Source organism: Rissa tridactyla, chromosome 10 (assembly GCF_028500815.1).
Source record: "Rissa tridactyla isolate bRisTri1 chromosome 10, bRisTri1.patW.cur.20221130, whole genome shotgun sequence".
Classification (NCBI taxonomy): Eukaryota; Metazoa; Chordata; class Aves; order Charadriiformes; family Laridae; genus Rissa; species Rissa tridactyla.
In genome coordinates, this window is record NC_071475.1 from 7,242,583 (window position 1) to 7,265,243 (window position 22,661).

General features: G+C 37.3%; 1 protein-coding gene across 2 annotated transcripts in view; it reads right to left on the bottom strand.

Annotated features, from left to right (window-relative positions):
* Positions 1-22,661, bottom strand: part of FHIT (fragile histidine triad diadenosine triphosphatase) — a 607,729-nt gene that overhangs the window by 541,454 nt on the left and 43,614 nt on the right. Inside the window, exons 2-3 of one of the 2 annotated variants that reach the window (XM_054216110.1) lie at positions 19,073-19,225; positions 13,014-13,152 (exon numbers count right to left, since the gene is read on the bottom strand). The exons of the other annotated variant lie outside the window; for it this stretch is intronic. The gene's annotated coding sequence lies outside the window, so the exon portion shown is untranslated. The remainder of the gene's footprint in view (positions 1-13,013; positions 13,153-19,072; positions 19,226-22,661) is intronic. 2 annotated transcript variants of the gene reach the window in all.

The following is a 22,661-nucleotide window of genomic DNA, read 5'->3' on the forward strand; positions in this document are numbered from 1 at the left end:
CTAGTAGTGTACAGAGGCTCGACATTTTTCCCCCCTTTTACGCTCTCTTACACTTAGAAGCAGTTGTTCATTATGGAACTTTACCAATACAGCAAAGTGTTGGGGAATTTTTCTTGTACGCCTTGAGGTGAATTAACACACATTTCTGCATGCAGACCAACCAAATTGTCCCTTCCCTAATGAGGGTCTTTGCCTCATAAGGCTCTGTAGAGAGGAAACAGAATTACCTGCAACCAAAAAACAATAACAAAAAATAGTCTCCAGCAAGGGGTGCAAAAAGAGGCATGGTCTGGCACAATGACATCATCCTAGCTATAAAAAAATAATAATAAAAAAATAAATATGCACATACTGAAGGGGGAGGGGAGAAATATCTATTTTAAAAGACTGGCAGTTATGACTATAACAAAAAATAGCCTCTGCATTCCAGAGTTCAGTTAGATTCAAGCCCCAAACTGCCCACTTCCAAAACCTCAAATGATACAGATTTTTTTTAAACAAACCTTGTTCTCTCTTTTTATATACAGACACACACACCTACAAATATATAATATATACACAATGCTCTTCATTAAGAAGAGCAGTTTTCTTATATATCTCTATTTCAAAACATCAGTATATTAATGTTAGAAAGCTCTCAGGCAAAAAAAAATATCAAAGACTGGAGGGGAAAAAAAAAAGCCATGAATAAATGTTGTCTTAAGGTTCTTTAAATTTCAACCAATTAAGTACCAATTGTCAGAGAGTGCAGGCTGCTTTGTAAGTTTCTCACAGATATGAAAAGCCTCCTCATTTATTCATGTCACTGGAGCGCTCTACTCCAGGGACGGCTGCAGTTAGGTACCCCCACATTCAGGAGCAAGTGTCATTTCTATGTAGCCTAATTCCTGAAGTGTTCAAAAGAACAAAGGAAGATTTTGACCCAATGAGAAAAAAGGCATGACAAGTTGAACATCAAACAAGAATCATTTCTTTAATGTCTACCCAATAGCTGTGGCTTTTTCCTCTGCAGTTGCACTGCTGATTCTAACAGCAAAAGTAATGGTCATCGTTTAGTCTACACAGACAGTAATGAGGCAAATCAAAACCAAGAATGAATATACCTGACTGACAAAAGGTTTTAAAAGCAGAAAACTAAATCATCTGAAAGATCAAAACAGTGATAATTGCATTCTACACAAAGGCTGAACAGTATCACGAGAACAGTGAATTTCCTTCTTTAAAGTTTATCTTTCAGTTCAGCCCTACAGTAAGGCCGCCACCCACACTGCTGCTGAGCTGTGCAGGACCACGTTCCTTCCCACAAAACCCCTGCTGGGATTGCAGCACAGGCTTCTCTGAGAGGTTCACTGCCTACCCAGTAGCAGAGCACAGCAATCTATAAGAAAGAAGAGCAAAGTCAGATTAAAGACCCGCCATCGTACCATCCCTCCTTACATCAGAAATGAGCTTTGCACACAACATCAGCCAACCTTCAGAAACCCACCCTGTTCCAGTGTTCTGTCTCTCTTGCCCAAGGAGAAATGAACACCAGAAAAGTATCACCAAAGAAAAATATCTGTGAGGCAATCTGCTCCTCATTCACATTTCAGCTGTCCATTTGTGAATTGGGCAGTACTTAAGAGGAATGAGATCTTACTCAAACCTGGTTAAGATGAGTCTGAAGGAGTCACTCAGACACCCCAAGCAATTAGCTTAGGTTCTCTGTAATTGAGATCCTAATCCAAATACAGTAAATTTATTCAAAGCCTTTAATCTGAAAGCTTCTCTTCATACAAAGATGGACTCAAAAAAGTAGACATTATATCTGCTTTGGTACTGATAACATCTGATGCTCTCTGCAAGTCTGTATGCAGCAACAGCCCCCACAAGGAAGGTCTAAACTCAGACCAAGGCTCAACTCCGTTGCTCACCTTCTTACTGCTGAAGACATCTTAAAGCAAGATTAATTCTGCATAAAAAGTATGTTGGATGTATTTATCTTTCAGGGACAAGGAATTTGGGAGGAAACTCAGGACATAGATCAGATATATAAATAGAATCTTTATACTTATGAAGGAAGACACTATCAGGACAAGTTTATTGGCTAATTAAATTCAGTGCCCTATACAATTAAATTCGTAGTCACGTTCACCAAACATATCACTATCAGTGCAACAGAAACCACATCTGCTCGTTTCAACACAGCAGTGATATATGATGTCTAACGAGCTGAATTAATCCTGCAATAATAGCTAAGAATTATTTTTATTAGCAGTTTCTCGAAGGGCTTAAGAAATACTTTTCCGAGTGCTCACGTTTCCTCATCAGCATTACACACAAATCACCTAACATGGAACTTTCCATACCTACAGCGTGCAAACTAAATACTACCGCATATTTTTAAACAAGCAGACACATTCTACTTGCAAGTATTTTCATATATACCTATTTGCTTAACACTTGGCATTCCTACAGTCAAGCGCATAAAGTGAGAACTAGAACTTGAAGCATCTTTCAGAAACTAAAGACAGTTAAAAAAGACCATGCACACTGTCTTCATTATTTTACTTGATTAATGTTCTTCTGAATGCAAAAAGTGCAGATACTGAGGTTTGTTTCCCAATTTAAAGCCAAACAGCATGGTTTTGAATCAGTGGAGTTTGTTCTGCATTTAGAATGGCTTTAAAAGATAAGGTCTACAGACAACAATTCAGAATCAAGAGTGCATAAACAGAGACTTAACTGTTGCTCCACTAGATCAAGTTTCTGTAACTACATCACATTGTCTTCACAGATCTGGTATGCCTTATATCTGTAAAATTAGAATACCTCATAGTCAGTAAATACATTATTTTTTACTCAACTCTTTAGCATCAGTACATCTCAGCTTTTCTTCATGCTTCAAGAAACTTCTCTTATGACAATGCACTATACAGACAAGAGTCATCCTACTTCCCTGATATATGTGTATTTTAAACAATTTTTTTTTCTTCTAATAACAAGGAAATAGTCTGTTAAGAAGGGGGGAGGGGGGAGGGGCAGGATGACATACAGATGATACACAGAAACTATTTTTAAATCTAGGGATAAGACTAGTTCTCCTTGCTGTTATCTCTTTTCCCTGGGAAGTATATACCTGTTTACTCCTCTCTATATTGGAGGGAGAAAAAAAAAAACAGAAAAGAAAAAAGAAAAGAATCTTTAGGGACATGCTGCCAAGAAGCTGAGAATCTCAAAGGCTACATTAATCAAGGAAAATCTATGCTTTCAACACTTTACAACTTTCGCACTGAAAAAAAAATGTCCAGAGAACGAAAAGAGCACTTTTTTCTAAGAATCTTGAAGCCTGTTAAAGCATATTTGTAAGAAAAAAAAAAAATCTACAAGCAATAATATTCACAGATAAACCATTTTCCTTATGTCACATTCACTCTAAGAACAAAACAGTCCGTGGAAGAGTGGCTTGGTGGTCAGCTGTCAAAATGAAATTTAATTTAGCAGTAACAATAAGCAAGGCATGTCAGTCTAAGTGCTCAATAAAAACCACGAAGACCTCCTTGAATGAAATGCTTTTAACATAAGCATTAACATAATAAAATTTTAGATCTTCATATCTGCAAAGAAAAAAGTATTACGGAATACTTTCTTCTTATTATAAATTTTAAAATACATAAATTATGAAAATTACCATTTGGATTTTCTTCTGAAAATTACCATTTTTCCTCTATTTCTCCATATATCTTTGTAAAAGCTACTTATGCTTTTTCCAAAAATAGAGCAATTGCCTAGACAGTCCTGAGCACATTAACTTCTCTGAAGACAGCATCTGCTTTGTTTCTATTCTGCAGAAGTACAGCATAAAGTTACTAGATAGGCTCTGAAAGTAGCTCATTTACTTGAATATTTTTATATTAATTTACTAAACCACCTTTCTTTGGCTAAATGGTATAAGCACTTATGCTTCTTAATACACTCATATAGCTGAAACAGCAGAAGCTGCTAACCAAGTCACTGGATCGTTTGTAAAGACCTATGCTAGAAGTCACTCTTTGAAAATAATCAAGCTTTAAATGGTAGAATTGTATTTGCAAAGCCTGAGGCATTGCACTGAAAAGAAAATAAAAACTTCAAAAGGCCAAAAGGCAAATATGAGTTTAATCCCAAGAGAGCAGAGAACAATACTGTGACCTATGGAAATAGTGAGCAAGGATCTCCCTACTGAAGCTGTTACACTCGCAGCTGGAGGAGAAAGTATGCGTATTTTACTAGGAAGAGGCTAGAACCAAAGACCTAGCTGAGTTGTATCATCATTTTCTCCTGGCAGAATACTTGCAGGGCAGCTTGTCAGCTAACCACTGAGCCAGCGGAGAGTGCTCCAGCTTCACAACACCTCGATTCCTAAGCCAGCTGAGTGCTTCTGAAGCCAAACAGCAACATTCCCCTGAGGAAAAGTCTGAGATTGTTCTTATTCTGGTCCTTATTGCTCAAACAGTCCAAAAATTAGTTTTTAACAAAATACAAACGTCCATTAGTAAGTAGCACTAATCAGATCTAGGAAAAAAGCAACTCTACAGGTAGTTATCAAGAGGCGTTAGTTGCCATGTTATTTAAGATGTTATCATAGCCTACAAGACTTTCAGATTTAAGGGGAATGGTGAGACAGGGATAACAGCTTATCCAACATGCTGCTTTTTCAATTAAACTGGACAGGAAGACTAACCTCTTTTGAGAAAGATTCAGCACTCATGCCTGCTTTTTGCCATGTTTCCACAGGCTTGTTTTCAGATAAATGCAATTCAACCTTACTGAAGCATTTAAGAAGCTCTAAAAGCAGTCATTTGAAAATGCGTAACACAAACTGTGACTACGCTTTACGACATAACATAGGAACACAAGGACTGAATAATTGTATCAGCTTCTCTGAAACATTTGGAGGGAGAAAGAAGGAATTCAGGGAATTTAGACAAGAGGAAGGAAACAGGCAGGAGGAAGAGGAGGAGCTGACTGAAGATGGCATGAGTTACTCTCCTGCAAATACTGACACTGTGCACATGAACATTCATAATACCACTACCTTTAATATGAAAATTTGAAGATAATAGTTGTAGGATATTATAGTACTTTCCACTTAAGACAAAATATTTCTCAGGATATTTGATGTTCGGGATTGATACAGCAAAAACTTTCTAAAGTTTTTAAGGGTTTCTGTAATATAGTAGTATAAACTCTACAAAAAAAAAAAAAAAGACAAAAAAACCCAAAAGACACCCCCACACACACACCCCAAAGCAAAACAAACCCAAGCAGACGGTTTCAACATATTCTCCTAAATCACTAGAAAAAAAAATACCAGGAAATACTCTGAAACATTTCTATGACCCTATCCAAAAAAATATAACATAAATAAATAAAAAAGAAATAACAACCAAACCTTTAATTTCAAATACATCTTAAGTCAATGCATCTGTACTCTACTCACTGATGGACAAGAAGTGTCTACATTAGTAAGCATGCAGTTATTCATATGATTTTCATCTCGGGTAGAAAGAGACCATAAGAATTTCTCAGTCCATGAAAATAATTCAGTGACACATGTTTTAAATAAATATTCTGAGAACACTGACCTGAAGTACTTCACAAGTAATCATGATGCGCACCTGGTATTGTATGAAAAGTACAGATATTCTTAAAGCAAGCCTCAGCTTTGCAATCGTACAATAGCAGTTGTTCAGGAAAAAGAAGGGAACTGAACACAAATGCAAAAGGGGGGGGAAGCAAGATAGTTACACACAACTAAAAATTTTAGTACTAATAACGCAAGATTACAGAGGACTACATCCTCCTGCGCATAAAACTACAAAAATGAGTGACATGTTTTAAAAAAAAAAAATCAAATGAAATTGTATTTCTATGCGTCTATCTACATACCTAGTAAGAAATGTTTGCTCGCAGTGCTTCAGGGCTGCCATTTTATATTTCCGATTTTGAAGCTCACAAATACAGTTAGTTCAAACCTTCCAGTAGTGATCAAGCTGTCTCTCTGCCATTTCAACAAAACATTTTAATTCCTCATGTTCAAGTTCAGCATATAGTTAAGAAAAACATACACATATTTCAGAAGAATTGTTCGTGATACTTTGTTGGGAGGAGAATGGTGAATGATGTTCTAATTAAATAGTTCCCACTAGAAATTATTTTTTATTATAAATTTGATATAAATCGATAATGGAGAAGGCAAATGGCAAGAAGCATTTTAATAATAACAAAGTTTGGGTTTGATATTAACAGTGGTTTAGCCATCTAATAAATCTATTCTGAAAGAGGCAATTTGAGGTCTCTATTTTTGAAATTAAGACCAAAATATAAATTTCAGTTTCCATAATGCAATGCTTCAATTCTTCCTCAAACCATTTTTCTTTGACTTTATTTTTTCACTCTAATTAAAAGTCACCTTTAGCAGAAGAGACACTAAACCACAATGACCATATTTTGTTCCAGACACATTTAAATTTTACATACATGCCATCATATAAAATATCAATGCAATTACAGTTTTTACTTAAAAAGAAAACAACTAAAACCAGAAAATATCAGTTTGTTTTCTTGCCATTCCATCTTGTGTTATTTGACAGACCTAGGTCATTTGGGTTTTTTAAGCCTTAGAGAATCTTCAAAATGTCACAACGGTAAGCGCAATAAGAATTTAAGAGAACTTGTATTCCATAAATTACACATAAAATGCTATTCTTCAAACATTTTCTTTAGATTAGTAATTAACATCAGCACTTTCCTCAAAAAAAAAGTTCAGTAAGATCTTGTAGCAATGTAAAATGTACCAAAAACATGTTTCAACCATCATTTTTTCATGCTATCTACTGTAATTTTCAGCATCAACGTGAAAAGCCTCAAAACACTGCACAACAAGTCTCTTTCATTGACTTCTACCAAAAGAAAACATCTTTAAGTTAGAACATCCTTTCTTCCATCCAAGCCACCAGACATAAATTTCACTTTATGGTACAGCAGATGCTTCTGTGCAAATTACCAAAAATCGAGTTTATTTCCTTATTTCAAGACTAATGCTGTTTTACAGTAGATATTTGAAGAACCAGACAAACTATAGATTTACATAACTAACTATTGACTACTTTCATAAAATCACCTACAGAAAAAAAACCTGTCAAATGATTTAACTGATGAAATCAACAAATGCAAGAGGCAATGCTTCATTGACTACAGTCAAGCATAACTGCTAAGGTAGTATTTAAAGATTTCATATATCATTCATTTGAATAATAACAAACTCTGTATGATTTCTTGTTTCATGTAAGCAAGCGTATAGTTTCAGTGTCACATTTTAAAAACAAAAAAGTAGTATTTGAAAATCATAGAATCCTAGGAAGGTTTGGGTTGGAAGGGACATTTAAAGGCCATCTAGTCCAATCCCCTGCAACGAGCAGGGACATCTTCGGCTAGATCGGGTTGCTCAGAGCCCCATCCGACCTGACCTGGAATGTTTCCAGCAATGGGGCATCTACGACCTCTCTGGGCAAACTATGCCTGTGTTTCAGCACCCTCACTGTAAAAAATTTCTTCCTTATATCTAATCTAAATCTACCCTCTTTTAGCCTAAAACCATCAGGCCTTGTCCTATTGCAACAGGCCCTGATAAAAAGTCTGTCCGCATCTTTCTTATAAGCCCCCTTTAACCATAAGGTCTCCTCGGAGCCTCCTCTTCTCCAGGCTGAACAACCCCAACTCTCTCAGCCTGTCCTCATAGGAGAGGTGCTCCAGCCCTCAGATCGTCTTTGTGGCCCTCTTCTGGACCTGCTCCAACAGGTCTGTGTCTTAATTTTGGCATACTGTTTACTTGGTATCCTTCTACTATATAAGAGTAAGATGGGGGACGGCAAAATGCAACAAGAGTTTTTTAGGTTTGGGGTGGGTTTTTTTGAATTATACAGGACTCACTATTTTTAAAGTTATTATTATTACAACTTTACCCCCAGAGTTCTTTATTTCCAGAACATAACATCCCCTGAGACAGCCACACATATTCCCAGCTTTGTCAATTGATGCAAGATCCTCTTCCAATCCACAGCTGTCTTTATATTGTGCTTGCAAACACACAGATAAGATAGAAGAGATTTAGCTAAGATACAACAGACTACAGGTAATAGAGAAAAAGAAAAAACAACAACCCCCCCCTGCCCACACACACACACACCCCCCAAACCACACCACACCCACAAACCACTCGTCTTTGAACAGTCAACTTGCTTGCTGTCCTAAACAACCCTCTGGCATTTTTTTGTCTGGCAGAGTAGAAAATCCAGTGACTGGAAAATCACTTTGCTTGAGGAATTTCCATAATATTGAAGTGAAGACACTGCTGCTGTGAAAAACTGTAACCATTGTTTGAAAGGGGGGGGAAAATCAGTTATACGCTATAGACTGAGGATCAGGCACACATGAATAGTCTTCTAAATTAGACGATGTTTCCTATTCACTACTACTTTAAATACTACCATATATTTTTAAAATTAAATAGCAGTACAAACCAGACTAACACAGGTGACAGAGCTCACCTAAAGAGGGTCTGTATGATGAAGAACTAATTCCATAAATCTGCAGCACATAGAAGTGTGAAAAAAAATTTAAACTCAAGTGAGTAATTGCTCTTTTTTCCACAGGTAGATTGCATGGGTGCAAACATGCAACTTTCCAAAATTTTATCTATGCCATTTTCCAGAAAAGCCTTTATGCAGTTAACCATTATGCTTCTTGGGTATTTTTTTGCAGGACACACTTAAGTATAACAGCTATAAAAACACACAGAGCTCTCCACAAGTCAGAAGAAAGCAGCTTTTATACTGCACCTTTTCACTTGGAAATGTCTATTTGCAACAAACCAAAAAAAACCCTACATTACCTCTACACTGTGTAAGTAAAAGCAGCTTCTCCAATTTTATGTAATAGCAGAATCTAATAATGCAGGGGTCTTAATATTTACCACATATACACAAATTTGTTTTTATTTAAAGGTAAATAAGACAGCTGAGGTCATTATGAGCAGAAAAGGACAGTCTTCTCTCCAGCAAGTTCATTTTGTCTATGAGGTTTGATAACACCAGATGTTTTCTAATGCTGTACAAACAGAAGTCGTTAAAATTTATTGCTGTGAAAATCAGATACCTTTCTGGAATACTTATTAATATGCAAATACCCAAGATTCAACCTGTGTCTAAACATCAAATTAGAGTCAGACTTCTATTGGAAAATTGAAATATGTCAATTAGATTGAATTCTAACACTAAATTAGAGCTGAACACAGAAGAAAATTACTGCTACTCTATGACATCTTATTTAGAAACAAAAAAAAGAGGCAGAGTAAAAAAATCAGCATTTCACAGTAACTGCCTAGATTTACTTTCGGAATTTAGTAGTGAGGAAAGGTAACTCAGGGTTTTACTGATTAAACTTTCCAATAATGCTGACTTAAGACTCATGAGTTCCACGAAAGGATGAAGAAAATCTAGAGCTAGACAGGAGATGATCTGTCCAGGTGAAACACTTGTCAGTCATTCTTTTTTTTTTTTTTTCTTACATCCTTAAGTATGAGATGGGCAAAAGACAAAAAGAGAGAAACCCTGTCCTCTTTGTCTAAGCAATTACTTAATTTTCATCCTTTGGGAACACTTTTGGAGGGATTAGTTCCCAGGTCTTCCAAAAGACATCTGACTGGCAAAAAACAACTACTAACACCATCAACCTCCCACTCCAAAAAAAAAAAGCAAACGGCACAGATACAGCCTTACCCTCCCCACTCCCCTGTTCAAAGGACTAACTCGCAGCACTGTGGGAACTATCCAGTGCCAGTTCATTCTGAAACTTACCCACAGAATGGACTCAAAGAAACTGCCTCTTGCAAGTCATCTACTTCTCCTGAGAGAATAGGTTTCACATTATATATTCAAAGCTACATATATATATATATATCACAAAGTAATTCCTCTGTACATCAGAGACCAAAGAAACAGCAGTAGCACAACACTGACTCACCACCCTGTGCTCTCACCAATTAACAGTCCAAAAGGTTTTTGCACTCTGCTGAAGCAGCTGTTACGCAAGGTAGCTTGTGGATAGTAGATAAGGACATCGTTGAGAAAAGTTTTTAGTCAAGCTCCTAAAAGTGAGCAACTCTGAGGAAATTAAAATAGTGCCAAGTTAGGTAAATAAATGCTCAAAAGCCAGGTCATATAATGGCATACGGGTACAACTATCATGTGCTTTTTACCACGGGAAGTTCCAACATAAGCCTGGGTAATCAGTCAGCAAAGTTTGTGTCTCTGTGATGAAACACAAAAGAGTCACCTTTAGTGAATTAAATTAAATGCGCGATAAATCAGGCAGCAAAGCTGCATAGCCACTGCAACTTGTTTAACTGTCCGTTGTATATGACAGTTAATGGATGAGGGAGGGAGGGTATCTACACACTCAGTATTTCAACAGAATTTTGTGCTATTCCTCCCCACGAAAGAAAACCTTTCTAACCTTCAGGTTTTTGGTGACATCTATAGTAATTTAGAATTTCAAACCAGATTAACTGAATGTATGTTTTCTAATAATTCTACCAATATACAATTCCTGAAGTTGCTACAATAATTTTATTACCTGGCCCCATGAGATAGTTTTCCATGTTTTTAAAGTCCTCTAAGAGATTTTCAGACTTTTTACCAAAAGCAGCATTTATAATTTTTGCAGATGCATAATCTAGACTGTAGCCACATCCTAAATGACAGCTCTCCTAAGAAATAGCTAACGTTAAGATGAACATAAATAAAGCTGTTGTGCATAAATAAAACCCTCCTTGTTCTGTTGCTAAAAGCCCTGATGTTTTAAATCTATTTACCCATTATTAAAAACCTTACATCTCTTAGCTAATTTGAACGGCTCTTACATTGAAAAATAAATTAAAGTGACTCCATAGCTGTCAACAAGCAAAGCGCATATCTATTTTGCCTTAAAAATAAAGCAGGCTGATGGTTAGGCATATGGCTGAAAGTTGTACTGTTGCAGTTGGCACAACCAACTAGCTATTTCAGTCTCCAGTTTTTTATGCGTCATATAAGATCATTTTAATTTGAACCTATTAGTCTTCTGAAGACACCAAATACATTTCCATACAACTGCAGGAGTCACTATGTCTCAAGGAAACACAATACTTCCTGGAATTCTTGACATGCCAAGGCATCAGTGTTATAACGATTGCTCCTTGCTGGGAGCTCCTATTATCAGTTCTGCCATTAACTTAGACTGAAATCCAATTCTGGCTAACTCCTTGACAAGACATTTAAGACATCCAAATACCTACAAAAACTCTTCTCGTACTTTTTGCATCCAGGCAAGTTGAGTTCTTGTTGCTTGTTTGTACTTTGTAGTTTTAATTTTCTTCTGAAGAGCTAAACCAAAATCTTCCTACTTGAAATTTCCATGCAGAGAGTACAGTTGCCAGGACATTTTGCATAAATAGTTCATATCCATCAAACTTGTATTACGTTGTTTTGCTTTTTTTCAGCTAAGCTATTGTTTAGCATATCTCTAAGAAATCTGCTGACACAATAATACCTTTTACTATGCATATCCACAAATGCACTTCTAAAAAAAAAACCAAACCACAAATGTCTTTCATTTGCAGTTTTCAAGATCTTAAAGAATTTTTGACATCACATCATGCATTTCCATGAATGAATCGGGATGCCATCCACAGGGACACGGACAAGCTTGAGAAGTGGGCCCATGTGAACCTTATGGGGTTCAACAAGGCCAAATGCAAGGTCCTGCACACGGGCCAGGGCAACCCCCGGTATCAATATAGGCTGGGGAATGAAGAGATAGAGAACAGCCCTGCTGAGAAGGACTTGAGGGTACTGGTGAATGAAAAGCTGAATGTCAGCCGAAATGTGCGCTCAAAGCCCGAAAAGGCAACTCTATCCTGGGCTGCAACAAAAGCAACTCTGGTGAGATACCACCTGGAGTGCTGCATCCAGCTCTGGAACCCCCAACATAAGAAGGACATGGATCTGTTGGAGCAAGTCCAGAGGAGGGACATGAAGATGATCAGAGGGTTGGAACACCTCTCTTATAAGAGCAAGCAGAGGGAGGTGCACTGGATGACCTTTAAAGGTCCCTTCCAACCCAAACCATTCTATGATTCTATCAGAGCCTTCTACAAGCTCTGGAATTCTCAAACTGTCCCAGTCCTACTGGGATGGTCATTGTTCATGTGCAGGAGCACAGTTCCCCTGACCAGTGAAAATAACGTAAATTTAAAAAAAAGAAGGTAAATGAATGGAATTATCATCATGTGTCTCTCAGCTGGGAGAAATGAATGAAAGGTAAGATTTTTCAAAGCAATCTACTTCCACATCTAAATTCCTTTGACTTTCAAAGTCAGTGGAATTTATGAACATAAAATCCTCCAGATACTGGACAAACCAAAATGATTTTACCAGTGCCAAGGAGGAGGTCATTAAGGAGCAAGAGCTAGGAACTGCGCTCATGTTTGCTGAATTTAAAACTACTATTTTCCCCCAACCTTTCCTTCATTCTTCAGCACTACTGTGATATTTGCAGCTCCAGGGCTACTTAAAGACTAGAAGTAATCTTAACTCTCAAACAGCTGTCTGTCACATTTGGTTAGAAAAATGTATTCTAGAATCCAGGTTAGATTTAACCAAGGAAGAAATTTCTCTGCAGCTGAGTTAAAACCTCTTTGGAAAGGTTTTTATCAGAATTATAATGGAGGATGGAAAAAAACAAACAAACCAACCAAACACAAAACCACACAAAACACTCACCCCTTCAATTATCAGTAGTGCTAATGGGCAAGCCATTCTACGTAAGAAGTTTTTGTTTAACTTTTAGTGGTAGTTTTAGTCTCCTTGAGCAACTTTCACTCATCCCCCTCTCATGCAGAATACAATGTTTACCAATTTAAACTTGGAAAGTAAGTTAGTTTCAAGTCTTACCTGTGGCAGTAAACAGAGAGGAAAGCACAACTTAAGAGTGGCTAGCACCAACATGCCCAAATGTTCCACTTCAGAGTTATGTCTCTGTTCCCACGGCAAGGGATGAAAAATCTGGCTGAACAAGGACGTTCCTGACCCACTAAACAAGAGAACCATAAAATCAAAAACTATTTGACCAAGACACCTAATAACAATGCCAGAACTTATTGGGGGGGGCAACCAGGGAGAGTGGGGGGCAGCATCAGGGAGGAACTCACAGCCAAAACTGTGCACATAAAAAAAACAGAATTCTACAAGTTATCTAAAACTCTTCTTCTAACAAAATAGCATATATGTATATATATAAATGAAATAAGAATACTTTCTTCTCCTCCATAAGTGATACACATCTAAATTAACTATTCCCAAATAATGGAATGAAAGAAGAATGAAAATACAAAAGTCTGAGCTGCAATGAAAGAAAACTGAGGGACTGGGGGAAAAGCAGTTTGTTTAGTTTTACGGGCCGGGGGCTGGGTAATGAGAAAATTAGTAATCAGCAAAATATATAACTGAAAGTTCCCCCAGGGAAAAGAGCTGCATAAATCTGTCCAAAAGAGTTGAGGGACTGATAGACTGCAGAAAGAAAACAGTATGCAAGAGGATTCAGATGTAAACTGACATACAGAATGCTTCCATCTGGCGTAGACATTGAAGAGTTTTAAGACACATAAGTCACATCTACAATATAGCTACACAGACTGAGATGTAAAAAAAATAAAACGCCTGCTAGCAACAGAACAGTAGTTTCAAAATGCTTTATGCATGAAAGAGAATTCGGTAGGAGAAAGACTAGGACTGATCGAGTACACAGCCCTTCGAACTGCTCAGGGAGACTGGCAGAATATTGCGAAGGAGAGTAGTCTGAAGGGTAAGAATTACTAGAATGGAGTCAGCACTCCGAACAAATCCTATTTGAAAGAAATATTAGGGACTGGCATATGTCCCAAATCAATAAACAGAGGTAACTCTAGGACAGAGTATAATGCTCATGTAAGAGAATCTAAAATGCAAATAATTTACCACTGAACACCACAGTTTTTTAGATGTGATACAACTTTAGAAATTCTACCCACCAAATACCCTGGCATACATTTTAATCTATTATCACTCCTTTAGTAAACTGCACACACAAAGGTGCTCTTCAACTTTTGAGGAAAAAACCCCAACATTTCATGTTGTCAGATAAACAGGTTCTATAGGAAACTGATTAAAGTCAGCAGAAGTCCATGGAAATCCATTGTTGACTCTGAGATGACTTGGACTGGGACCTATAGAAATAATTCTTTATATACGAAATTAAATTAAGCCCGAATGCTCAATTTCGAGAGATACGAGTTAGTCCCCTTTCTTTGGGACTGCTGACATTAAGTTGAAAGACTTCAGAAATGCAAAAAAACTTAACAGTAAATCAGTGACATGGTAAGAATTGAACATACAATTCTCATTAAAAGGGTGTTACGACCATATTTTTAATATACCATCAGAAAGCTGAACGACAATTAATGTCACATCTAAACGCACAGCAGATCTGAATTAAATAACCCTATAGATATCACAAACAATATCTACAGCACCTTGAATTCCAACTACTCTGAACCTCAGCATGTGATTGATCCTCGCCTATAACCCCACCATCTTCTAGAACAGCTCTTTCTAGGGATCTTTTCTCCCCTAGGTTCTCTTTCAACTGCTGTGAAATTGTTGAGTTTGCTGGACTGCCTTTACTAAGGCTACCTGCAAATCTTAAATTTAGTTGCATTAGGATTTCAGTTGGAGAAAAGCTTCATCCAACAAGACAGACTTGGATGCTTTGGTATTAAGAAACAAAAACCTTATTTTCAACCCTCATTTTAAACAGCTTAACCTAAATTATACTATAAAAAAGTCAGCATTTAAGTACAAGTTTATTGAAGGCTAAGAACTTTCCTGGGGGGAAAAAAGCTCTATAATAAACTGTATTAAAAGTATAGTGTTCCCCGACGCAAAGCACAACATCCATCTCCTTTTAAGTGGTACGTAAAATGTCCGTTAATCAGGCAAGCACTTTTAAAATCCACAGAAAAAACTCTAAACCAAAATATCTGTGAAGTTTAACTCTATGTAGTATTTCCTGCCCCCCCAATATTCTTGGAAGCCCCAGGAGATAATACCCTACTCCTTTTATACCTAATTACATGAAGACACACCCCTAAGGCAGTGAGCATGACCACAAAGGAGGAAATAACACGTCACCTTGTTCCAGGGTGAGCAGAGCCCTACAGTGAGGTATCACATTGGGTAAGCACTTTACAGAGAAAAGTTTTCAGGTAACTTTGGATAACTCATTAATTCATTCAACTTACTTTTTTCACACCAATGCTTTTAAGTTATCCAAGGGCTACTTGGAGGTTTAATGATTTCTTTTTTAATATAAAACACTTGAGCAACAATAGCTGCTAAGGCAGCATTGATTTATCAATATGCTACCTCAATATATTAACACTCAACTCTTTTTGCCCAATTTTGTGCGATTACAGACAAGTCCCCTTGAAGAGAGCTAGAAGGAATCAAACACCCAGAAGCAATCAAGACCTAGAGTGACAGGCACAAAATGGAACTAAAAAGGTTGTTCTCTCAAGCTGGTTACCCTGCCCAAATGGGAAGGACTGCAAGACTCACTGCTGTGGAGCTCCCAACAAAGAAGTGCACATAAGGATGGTTCAGACTCATCACTGCCAACAGCTGCGGACATCAGCTGGTGGCACAGACAACTGCACTGTTGACAGGATAAAAACCTGGTTAGGATCTTAAGTAGATGATGTTTGGTCAGCGCATGGGCCTCAGAAATTCACAGGACCTCAGTTATCTGAGGTCCTCTTCTAAATTTGTTTGACATTGACCCGTGAGTTTGAAGACAGGGCTGACAGACAGAAACACAGCATGGTTACATAAGGTGTGTGATTTAGGAAAGGATGACAAAGATACATTAACACAATAAAGGGCAGGGGGAACCAATTTACACAACTCAGGAACATAAGGGACCTCCTAGAATGCTTAGCTGAGTCCAGTCTCATTAACATCCATTTATATAATCTCGTTCATTCATGTACAAAGTCCCACTTAAATTAAGACTTTTTAGGTTCCACAGTTCTTGGTGAAAGATTCCCCTAGAATTTCACAAACTATAGTTTAACAAAAATTTCAAAATAACAGTATTAAGAAAATTGCAATAGTGTATCCTGGAAGCGCAGTTACTAAATTTAACTAACCTTCTAGGTCTTTTCCAAGAGAAACTGTCAGCCATGCCATTTAGGTGAAATCTCCTGGTATACTAAAACAATATAAAGTCAAGCTTATAGATGACTACAAGGAGTCATATGTTTGACTACACGGAGTCATGCCCTGGAAAGAACGCTGAGCAGAAAAAGGGGAGAGGAAGGAACAGACGAGTTTCACACTTGTGTTTTGCTTACTCCTGAACTAAACCAAATGAAAAAAGATGAGTTTTCACTACTGTGAGAAGTCCAGGCAAGATAGAATATTGAATCGTGTATTAATCAAATAACAAATGCTACATTTTTACATATGAGAAGTCTCAATTCAGAAAAGCAGCAAGTGTCTTCTTGAAGATAAAAGGCAGAGAATTGGTATAATGGCTATGGGGCTTCCACACACTAATTAAGGCAGTAAAATGCTATAACCCAGAATGGAATTCATCTCTCAACTCTGTCTCCATATAGCCCAACTGCATAGAAAATCTAGTAGAATTCCGAATTCATCTACTTTTTTTATTAAAGTTTCTAAGCTGTATGCAGTAATTCTAATAAGTACACACACTTTAAAAAAAAATATTAAAGGGTGCTATATCCCCATCGGTATCTTGATAAGTGTTTTCAATCATTTCTAGTTTTAGTTATAAGGCTGATGTCACTATATTGTATTTTGCAGGTAATACTTACTCCCAGGTAAACTACACAGTATAACCAATTTTATCAACACACAATATTATATTTTTTATTTCTACAGAAAATATGAAAATAAAAAGGCTTAAGCCAAAGGGAAAGATTCAAACATTTATGTAAATATTTCATCCTATAAAGCATCTCCTTTTACAGCACTTCGCTAGAGCTTTACTTTAAAAAAAATTAAAAAATCCTTCTGCACTATTCATTTAATTAATACTTTAGTGAATTAATAATCTAAAAGATCTATTACCACATATTAAAAGACACTGAAACAGCTGAACTTGGCCTCCGTGTCAAGGTCACAAGCAACATGAACCACAATCAGGAACTTAATTCAGTGTTCAGTTTCCCAGTTTTGATTCCAATGGTTTTTTAATTAAATTGGCTTTAAAGGGTCAACTGTGTTTCACAGAATTAAGTAAAAGTAGTAGTAAGGTCAGGATGACAGAGCTAGTTCCATGAACTAGCTCTTTCTGTTCATCCTGTTCTTAAGAGATTTTGAACATGGGATCACATCCCATTTGCAATACCACAAAATACTGTGTACTGTGAAGAAAGCTTAATTAGATTTTTTTCCCAGAAAGAAGGGGCAATTCAAGCCATTTCACATTATATTCACTTCCCAAAAATCACACAGGATGTTTGGCACAAAGGTTTCTTCATTTCCTTTATAAATATGAGCCTATATACCCTAGAAAAGAGACTAAGTATCCAGACTGGCCTTCTTTCTTTGTGTCCTACTTGATGTGCCCCTAGTTTATAACTTTAACATGCAATTTAAATAAGGAAGACTTAAGTAAAAGTTTTAAGGACAGAAGGAAAAAATTCGTACAGTTTATGAATATCATTGGCAACTTGTTCTCCATAATTTCTTTAAGCAGGGTTAAAGTAGTTAAATTGATTGTACAAATATGAACTAAAACAAAACAGCTGCTTATTCTTGATTTGGCACAGGATATTTGGAACAAAGAGATACACTTGCTATCCATGGGTCATTAGACACATGAAAATAATTGATATTAACCAAGTTGCACACTTCAAAGAACACTTTTAATAACTGCCAATATAATTCCTTAAACCATATATATATATAATGCATTTAATTTTCACTTTTTCTGCTCAGTAAAGATCTTGCAGATTATAGCACAAACTTCAACTTGCTTCCAAATAAATAGTTAATCATTGGTTTGGAGTGGGGTTTATTTTGGTTTGGCTGTGGGTGGTTTTAGGTTTTGTTTTTTGCGGATTTCTTGGGTTTGGTGCGGGGGTGGGAGGGGAGGGTTGTGTTTGGTTTTTATGAAGCAAGTCCAAGACTTCCAACTCATTCAGTATGTGCATTTAAATGGCAAGACAGATTAAAGTCGGTATCTCAGATGACGCCCATCCTTCAATGCTGCCAGGTAAGAGGTTGGACTATACGCCACTATATATCTTAACATAGCTATTCAGATGCATAACTGAAATTACTTCAATTCACGTCTCGAATTTGTCCCTCCTATGACTTCCAAAAATAAAGTCATACTGGGAAAAAAAAAAAAGCTGAATCATTCCTAAGGAAAAAAAACCAAACACACACACACAAAAACACACAGCAACAAAAAAAAAAACCCATCACATTCAGAACAAGTCCAAGCATCACTGAGGAGTGACTTTTTTTTTTTTAACCTTTTGTATATCGCACTGAACATCACTGTGAACTTCACCTCCTTTTATATGCCTCATAACTTAATACCAGAATAGCAAATCCTCTCTGACCTGTCATAACTTTAGTCCAAGTCACAAGTTTCTGACCTTCTCAGGTATGCAAAATTTGATACGATGTCTACTATGTGAATACACACATTGAGACACGCTGCAAATTTGGGCACAAGTGAACTCACACACCAAAGTTTATGAGTGGTTTCTCTAACTAGAAGAAACTATCTTACAAAGCAAGTATCGACTTGTTATAAAAACTTCTAAGAGTTTGAGCCTCGTCTTAGAGATTTCATGTTCTTTGCGTTCTAACAAAAATCAAATTTGAGACATTAAAGTATGTCAGCAGCCTATGTAGCTTTAGTCATGGATACCTACCTTTTATACCCTCTTAAGTGCCATGTGAAGGCAGCAGAGACTGGCTAGCTCTTCTGGAGAGGCTTTAAGTCACACACTGCATCAGCTCGTCCCCCACTTCTCAACATGAAGGAGCCAAGGCAATTAGTGAATTTACTGGGCTAAACTATGTGCCTAGAAAGAGGAGAAAGTGTTAGAGCCTTGATCAAAAGACGTGACATGATAGATAAGAGTACCAAAACAGCCATATGGCAAAGTAAGAACAATGATAGGATAAATGTAGTCACTCTCCTTTATGAAGACTCTATTAGTAAACAAGCTTTTTTTCTCTGTACTGATGCCTTTCTCCTTTTCTTAAAGGAGAAACTACACGGAGAGAAAAGCAGCAACACAAGATCCCCATTAAACAAACATTCTCAAATTACAGGGTGTGCAGGGATACACCCAGCTCTGTTAAAAAAAAAAAGGCAAAACAGATTTACTTCAGCACTAGCAAAAGCCCAATTTATTTTATCTCCTTCTCTTCAAAAAGACTTAGAAAATGTCATTGTTTAGACAGCTTATCATAAAACTCAGACAATTTCCCCTGCCATAATGAAATTATAGATTGGTTTACAAAAACATTAAGAGTAGAACTATAAAATTTTACCATTTTGCAGTTAATGAAATGCTACAGCTCCAGTCTTGCAAAGATTTATGCATATACTCAATTTGATACAGGTGAGGCATTCCACTGTGAAGGCTGTTACGCAGAGGCAGTAACAGCTGGTACAAGCCAACCTTAATTTGAAGCACATAGTTGTTAGAACAGTTAGAAGGGGTTTTCATTTGTGTTTAACATCACTTCTTATTAACACAAAATAACTCCTATGTTAAGTTAGATGTGTTGCCAAATCACAGGAACAGCACCTTTTTTGTTCATTTTTACTTCCAGGTTTTCTACCACTGATACATTTGATTCTTACATTCCAACTATAAACATAAATAGGAGTCAGGTGTTTCTCAGGCCTGATTGTCATTATTTATCTCTAAATCCACACTTTTTTGCCTTCAGATCTCAGAGCACTTCACCAAAGTACTTGATGGAATGTATAACAGCAAAGTAGAAAGCAAGGAACATGGGGGGGGGGGGGGGGCGGGAAAACCCAACCAAACCTTTTACTACAACCATTTTTTTCCATGTTTAAGTCAGGTAGTAACACGTTCTGCCTCCTATATTATAGACTTATGAAATACACTATGCTCAAAGCAAGTCAGCAAAAAAATCTTCTAAACATTTTTGCTGTTCATACGTTACTCTCTTCAGCAGCCATTTGAGCGGTCATACCTTCAGAAGCTTCACGTTCTGCCCTTTAGCCTAATTCATACTAGAACTTTTTTCCCTAGTTACTTTTGCAAAGAAAAAAGGAAGTCTGTTTTCCTCCAAAAATTTTCGATTGTCAAGACCTCTTTTTTGTAGATTTTTATGCTTTGTAATTCCTGTCACAAAATAATTTCTGAGTCACTAGACAGAACCACAGCAAATTTGAATATTAATAAAACAAATCCCTTTATTATATGCAAGAATTTTGAAGGAAAGAATTCTTATGCTATTGACTCCACAGGCACGTGCTAAAAACAAGATTAACTGGAGAAAAGATAAAAACTTTCAGAGTCAGCATTAATCCATAGTCTCTTTTGATGCTCAGTCCTTTTGTACTAGATATTGGTTTTCCCAAGCACTCAGATGAACTACGTTACAACTTTTAGTAAGACTTGTTTATCAATGGAAAGGCATTAACATGAATAAAAAAAATATGGCACACCCCAAGAGCTGTAGCAAACACAGGGGAAGAAGGAAACTCCTTCCCCTCTGCCCCAAAACAGTCATTCCATAAATCCTAGGAAACTGGGAATGCTGGTATTTCAGCAAACACAAAGAAACAGTGAAATAACTTACCAAGATCTACCTATCAAAAAAAAAAAAAAAAGAATCAGTTAAAGCCTCAGTTATTTTTTGCATGATGGTATCAAGTTAGATAATAGTAATCTAATGACAGATTCTACAAAAGCTATTCAGATGCTACATGAAAAAAAAGTTGTGTAGCACTGCGACATTACTTGGCTACCAGATGTATTGCAGAACCTATAGCCAACACACTACAAAGAAATTATGATGTTGTAATTGCCCCTTAGCCATCATGATTTTCCAGCTTGCCAAATAGGTACCCACACCTAAGCCACCTGAAGCCTGTGATGCATACTTGAGTCTGCTCTGAAACACTTTGGAAGGAATACCAAGATAATACTATCCATCACACAAAAGTGAGATCACTAAAAAAAACAAAAACCAAGAAACACCATCAAACAAAACCTAAAAGCCTTCATTTCCAAACTTTAAGAGACCTGTAAACATATCTACACAAAGCTCAAGTAAATTTTCAACAGCATCTAAATGACCTAGGATATGAAGTCACATGTTTCTGGCATAGATAATAACACCTCAACATTCAAAAGACTTGAAGACAGTATTAAGAGAACAAATTGACTATAACAATCCTGCCCCTACTAATAGATAAGGCAGAACTAATAAACATTGTCGTAACCACAGAAGCGTAGTGTTATCTTGATATATATTCCCTGGACAGTTGCATCTAATTTTTCTGAGAATACCACATAAAATTTCTAATGAGAAATAAATCAACTGAAGAGACTGAACTTCCATTCTACAGAAAAGCTGGGTGCTACTCCCAGCTAGTATTGTTCTCAGCATGCCCGTGGGATCAAGAAATACTGAGAACAATTTTCTAACCAGAACAGTGAAGAGCATTAGCTGTATCCAATCTTGCAAGTCCAGTTGAAGTCATTAAATCCCTTTGCTAAAGTAGCCATACATACACACAAAAGTGACTCAAATCTGTCTTTTCAAGAATACAGTATATGACCAAGACTACCAATACTACAAGGTTAAATATTCTGGTCAAACGTATAACTTATTTTTTCTATTTAGTACAGTACATAGAATCATAGGGTTGGAAGGGGCCTCTGGTGATCGTCTAGTCCAACCCCCCTGCCAGAGCAGGGTCACCCAGAGCAGCTTGCACAGGAAGGTGTCCAGGCGGGTTTGGAATGTCTCCAGAGTTGGAGACTCCACCACCTCTCTGGGCAGCCTGTGCCAGGGCTCTGCCACCCTCAAAGTAAAGAGGTTCCTCCTCATGTTTAGGTGGAACTTCCTATGCTCCAGTTTGTGCCCATTACCTCTTGTCCTGTCGCTGGGCACCACTGAAAAGAGCCTGGCCCCATCCTCCTGGCACCCACCCTTTAAGCATTTTTAAGTGTTGATAAGGTCCCCCCTCAGTCGCCTTTTTTCCAGACTGAAGAGACCCAAATCCCTCAGCCTTTCTTCACAAGAGAGGTGTTCGAGTCCCCTCATCACCTTGGTAGCTCTCTGCTGCACCCTTTCCAGCAGTTCCCTGTCCTTCTTGAACCAGGGAGCCCAGAACTGGACACAGTACTCCAGGTGCGGCCTCACCAAGGCAGAGTAGAGGGGGAGGATGACCTCCCTCCACTTGCTGGCCACACTCTTCTTGATGCACCCCAGGATGCCATTGGCTTTTTTGGCCACAAGGGC